The sequence below is a fragment of the Otolemur garnettii genome, unplaced genomic scaffold (genome assembly GCF_000181295.1).
Source record: "Otolemur garnettii isolate 467f Iridium unplaced genomic scaffold, OtoGar3 scaffold00143, whole genome shotgun sequence".
NCBI lineage: Eukaryota > Metazoa > Chordata > Mammalia > Primates > Galagidae > Otolemur > Otolemur garnettii.
Genome location: NW_003852538.1, coordinates 258972 through 264785, shown reverse-complemented (window position 1 = coordinate 264785; position 5814 = coordinate 258972).

The window sequence follows — 5814 nt, the reverse complement described above, 5'->3', positions numbered from 1 at the left end:
TACAGGTAGTATCCTCAAGGACTGTGAACACAATGAGAAGTACAGGTAGTATCCTTAAGGACTGTGAACACAATGAGAAGTACAGGTAGTATCCTTAAGATCCTGTGTAATTGGAGGTTTTTTACAAAAGGAAGGATTTAAAGAGAGAGAGGAGAAAAAGGGAAATTGCTATTTGCTCTCTGTTGTCTATTATGCTTTTCTTTATTGCTTTACCAAGGAAAAAAAACAACAAGAATTTTTTTCTTAATGAAACCTTGTTAATTTGTAGGCCTAGAAAAGAGCAGCCAGGCCACAGCTACAATCCATAGCCAGCTGGTCAAGCAGAGACTCTATAACCTTGTGACTACTCCTGATATCCTAGGGGACCAGAGCAAATGCTGTTCAGATTTTTTTATCCTCCCACAATTTTGGAATTTATGGAGTTAATATTCTCTTGAAATAAATTTATGAGAGCATATAGCAATCTATTCCCCATTGTGCTAAAAAATGGTTTGATGAAATTTGGCACATGTGATTGCTATGAAATAAGGGACTGTTTCAGAAATCATATGCCACTGGACAGGAGATGTGCCTTCCCTGCACAATGGGATGCGGTAATTGAGGTGCCCTGCTCAGCAGATACCGCTATTTCATGGTAGAAGGAACCCACTGAAAATTGCAAGACATATCTAGATTAAAGGCTGACTTATCTGGAACTATTAAAGGATGCAAATACACAAACTCTTACTAAGTCAGAGGTAAGTAGGAGTTTAATTGTTCAGTACCAGTAGAGTGGAAATCATAAGTAAAAAGTAACAAAACGGAAAGGGGATAAAGATACTTTAGCATGATTTTTAGTAAACATCCATCAGACCTTCAGTTTTAAGGGGATGCTCAGCCTTACAAGAAGTGGTCAGTATTTATCAGTCAGGATTCCTCGGAGCTTAAAAGCAATGATTTATCTGAAATCTCTCTGAATCTCCTGATCTCCCAGGAGAAGGGTTAAGAATGACCTGGATATAGATTTCTCCCTCTTCTCTTCTAAAAGTTTGGCTATTTAAAAATCAGACATAACGCAGCCATCTGGACTGTTCTGCTCTCCCCTAACCAGCTCATATGCTGCTTGTGATGAGTTTCTTGGACCAGCAGGCTGTTTGGACAGAGGGCACTGTGTCAGCACTAATCTACTCACTGTGCCCTTCCATGAGCCAATCCAGGCAATCCTTATCCACATCCTCTTTCTTTTGCCTGATCAGTTCTGTCTTTCTGAAAAACTTAACTTATAAAGAAGCTCCGTTAAATGCCACAACTGTTAAGATTTATAGAATATCATATATGCTGTCAGAGCAGTAGAAAGACCACCAGTGTCTGGGAAGAAGTGGGGGTACAGTGGCAATCACAAGAATCCATTGAATGCATCAGATACAGTCATGATTGGAGGGTTAATTGTATTCAAAGACCTTCAGAGAAATTTTTATGGTTGAGAGAAACCTGTTCTGATTTAACTAATGTTTGTGGAATTTATTTATGGGTACCTGCTACATGAGCCAGAAACTTTTTCACTTCAGTTCTTGCTAAATATAAAGTATGTATCTGTCTAAGGTCATTTGGACTGTTATTCTGTTTTAAATACCACAGGCTGATTAATTTATAAACAATGGAAATTAATTGCTCACAGGTATGTAAGCTGGGAAGTCCAAGATCAGGGGGCGACCAGATTCGTTGACTGGTGAGGTTCACTCTCTGCTTCAGAGCTGGGGCCTCCTCACTGAGTCTTCACATGGCAGAAGAGGCCATCTCTCTCAAAGCTCTTTTCTTTCTTTCTTTTTTTTTCATTCTTGAGATAGTCTCACTTTGTCACCCTTGGTAGAGTGCTATGGCATCACAGCTCACAGCAACCTCAAACTTTTGGGCTCAAGCCAAAAGGAGGATGATTCTCTTACCTCATCCTCCTGAGTAGCTGGGACTACAGGGGCCGCCACAATGCCTGGCTATTTTTTTAGAAACAAGGTCTCACTCTTGCTCAGGCTAGTCTCGAACCTGTGAGCTCAGGCATTCCACTGCCTCAGCCTCCCAGCGTGCTGGGATTATAGGTGTGAGCCACCACACCTGGCTCAACACTCATTTTTGAGGGCACTAATCCTCTTCATGAGGGAGAGGCCCACCTATTAGTACTACTGTATGGAGATTAGGTTTCAATTTAGAGTTTGGGAGGAACACAAACATTCAAACCACAACAGGTTGCGTATGCTGGGAGTACAAAGATGAATGAAACAATAACCACTTCCTTCAAAAGGTTTGGTGGGGAGAGAGTCATTAAATGTCCAGTTACATTCAGAAACAACCTGGCCAATGAAAGAGGCAAGCAGGGCCAGGGAAGCACAGGGAAGTCTTAGGAAAAGTTTTCTGCAAGAAGTGACTTTTAAACAAATCTTGGAAGGAAGCAGCAGCAGCTTGAGCTGGGCCAGTGGCTGAGCAGTACTGCTCCTGTGGACCGGAGGATAGAGCGAGACATGGAGAGAGGGCGGGGGAGATAATGGATGGAGAAGGCCTGTTAAGGACCCTTGATGGAATATTTTACTTCTAGCAGAAAAATTCCGTGGAGGAAAAAGTTTGGAAAACCTATCAACAAGACTTCTTTAATGTAGAGTCTCTTGAAAACTTAAATATGCTAATATGCATTGTGAATCTCTAAACAGGAATATATTATATAGTTTCTGACCATGAAGCATTTATCGAAGATGATCTTTGGGGATTAGAGTTCTGAGAAGCACACTCTGGGAGGCAGTGTTCATTTGTGGTTCTCTGAGGAACCATTAAGAATTTTCAATAAATCAATGACATGGGCAGATTTGCAGTTTAGAACACGCTGGTAGCATTTCAGAACTCTCTGGCAGTCATGTAAGAGACAATTAATTGCAGGGTGACAAAACTGAAGGCAGAGAGACCAGTTAGGAGACTTGTTCCACGTGGTCCAAGACTATTGTTCTAAGTGCAAAACTGAGTATCTGCACTTAAGTAGCAGAAGTAGGATAAGGATTACAGAAATGTTTAGGAGTTTAGATGAACTGAACTTGATGCTTGAATAGAGGAGTAAGGGCTAGAAAAAAATGCAAAGTTTCTAACATGGATAACCAGATGTATGGAGGGGGCAACAATTTAGTAATTGTAAGTAGAGGAGCAGATTTAGGGAGGCTACCATAAGGTAGTTTTGGACTAGTTGAGATTGACAAAATCCATGGGATATCTAGTGGAGATTCCAGGAAATAATTGGATATGACTGAGAAGCTTCTGTTACACGATCAGATTTGATAGTCAACAGCATATAGGTTTAGCTACAATTATGACAATATTAAAAATTACCCAAGAAGAGTGAGTAGAATGAAAAGAAGTGTGGGCCAAGGATGGAAGTCAGGGGAATTCCAACAAAATCATTTACCTGCCTAACAGCCTCAAAACCTGAATCAACTCGAACCATAGATACAGTTTCTATTTAAACATGTAAAAGAAAACACCAACAGCACAATATTAGACACATTTCAGGCATAATTTTGGATCTACATTAAGTTCATGTCCCTCCCTACTAAGACTTTGTATTGGTCTATAGCAAATTATCTTAGTATGCATTCTCCACTCCTACTACAATTAAGTTATCAGAATTTTAATTTTTCTTTAACTTCCAAGTGCTTTCCTTCTTTTAGTCACTCTTACAAGTCAGTCTCTCGAAAACAGAGATTCGACAGCAAATGGTTTTGAACTGAGCCTAATGTACCTGAACCTGTGACTGCAGCTTGTTAGGGGTGGTTCCAAGATTTCTATATAAGAAGGGCTGGGCAGGCATTTGATTCAAAGAAGGTGCTAAGGCAAAGTTCATGTATAAGAAAATGTTTTTACTAAGTTTGTGAGTTACTGTGGGGAGTTTGGGGGGTTGATGAAAATTATGCATGAAGTGGAGAGAGCTAAATCTTCCATGCAGCCTCTAGTTGGCTCCAGGACCATTCTTTTACACAATTAATATTTTAGCTGCTATTAAAATTAACCCTCTAAGTAGTTAACAATGTGTCAACCTAAAGAAGTTTCCTGTAACTATCTTGTGCTAACCTATGTCTTCATCATACATTTTTCAACCTAATTTATATTGTTGTTTAAATTACCTGTCAGCATTCTATCCTTCAGTAGACCCAGATTGCTTTTTTAAAGCAATGTGGCACAACTTTAAAGTACAATAACCATGGAAAAGCATAGGTTGACTTAGTCTTTTTTTATTAAATCATAAACACATAGATCGTGTATACATTAATGCATTTATGGGGTACGATGTGCTGATTTCATATAGAATTAGGAATGCTTACATCACACTGGTTAATATATACCTCATCTCGTTTACTTAATTATTGTGCTAAGACATTTATACTCTATACTGATAGATATGATATATAGCCTTGCATTATGCACCATAGGTGTGGTCCCACCATTCACCCTCCCTTGATCTGGCCTCCTCCCTCCTTCATCTTGGGCCATAATTGTGATCTATTCTTCATATGAAAGTATGAGTGATTGTAAACTGGTTTCATAGTAGTACTGAGTACATTGGATATTTTTTCTTCCTTTCTTGAGATACTTTACTAAGTAGGATATGTTCCAGCTCCATCCATGTAACTGTAAAAGAGGTAAAGTCTCCATTTTTTAAGACTGCATAATATTCCATTGGTAAACGTATACCACAATTTATTAATCCCTTCATGGGTCACTTGGGCTTCTTCCACGACTTGGCAATTATGAATTGAACTGCAATGAACAATCCGGTGCAAATATCTTTGTTATAAAGTGATTTTTGGTCTTTTGGATATACACCTAGTAGAGAGATTGCAGGATCAAATGGTAGGTCTACTTTTAGATCCCTGAGTATTCTCCATACTTCTTTCCAAAAGGGATGTATTAGCTTGCACTCCCACCAGCAGTGGGATTCCCTTTCTCCACATCCACACCAACATCTGTACTTTTGGGATTTTGTTATGTGAGCCACTCTTACTGGAGTTAGATGATATCTCAAAGTGGTTTTGATTTTGCATTTCTCTGATGATTAAAGATGATGAGCATTTTCTCATGTGTCTGTAGGCCATGCGCCTATCATCTTAAGAGAAGCTTCTGTTCAAGTCCCTTGCCCACAATGAAATGGGATTATTTGTTCTTTTCTTTTTTTCAAAATTTATTTATTTATTTATTTTTATTAAATCATAGCTGTGTACATTAATGCAATTATGAGGTACAGTGTGGTGTTTTCATATACAATTTGAAATATTTTCATCAAACTGGTTAACTTAGCCTTCATGTCATTTTCTTAGTTATTGTGTTAAGATGTTTATATTCTACTTTTAGAAAGATTCACTTGTACCCTTGTGAGATAAACCATAAAGGTGATACCTTCAATCACCTTCCCTCCACCCATCCACCCCCTCCACTCCCCCTTCCCATATTCTTAGGCTATAATTAGGTTATAGTTTTCATATGAAAACTATAAATTAGTTTCATAATTGAGCTGAGTACATTGGATACTTTTTCCTCCATTCTTGAGAAACTTTGGATACTTTTTCCTCCATTCTTGAGATACTGGAAGAACACCTTCCAGCTCCATCCATGTAAACATGAAGGAGGCAAAGTCTCCATCTGTCTTTATGGCTACATAGTATTCCATGGTGTACATATACCACAATTTATTGATCCATTCGTGGATCCATGGTCACTTGGGCTTCTTCCATGACCTAGCAATTATGAATTGGGTTGCACCAAATATGTTTATTGTAATGTGGTTTTTGGTCTTCTGGATAAATACCT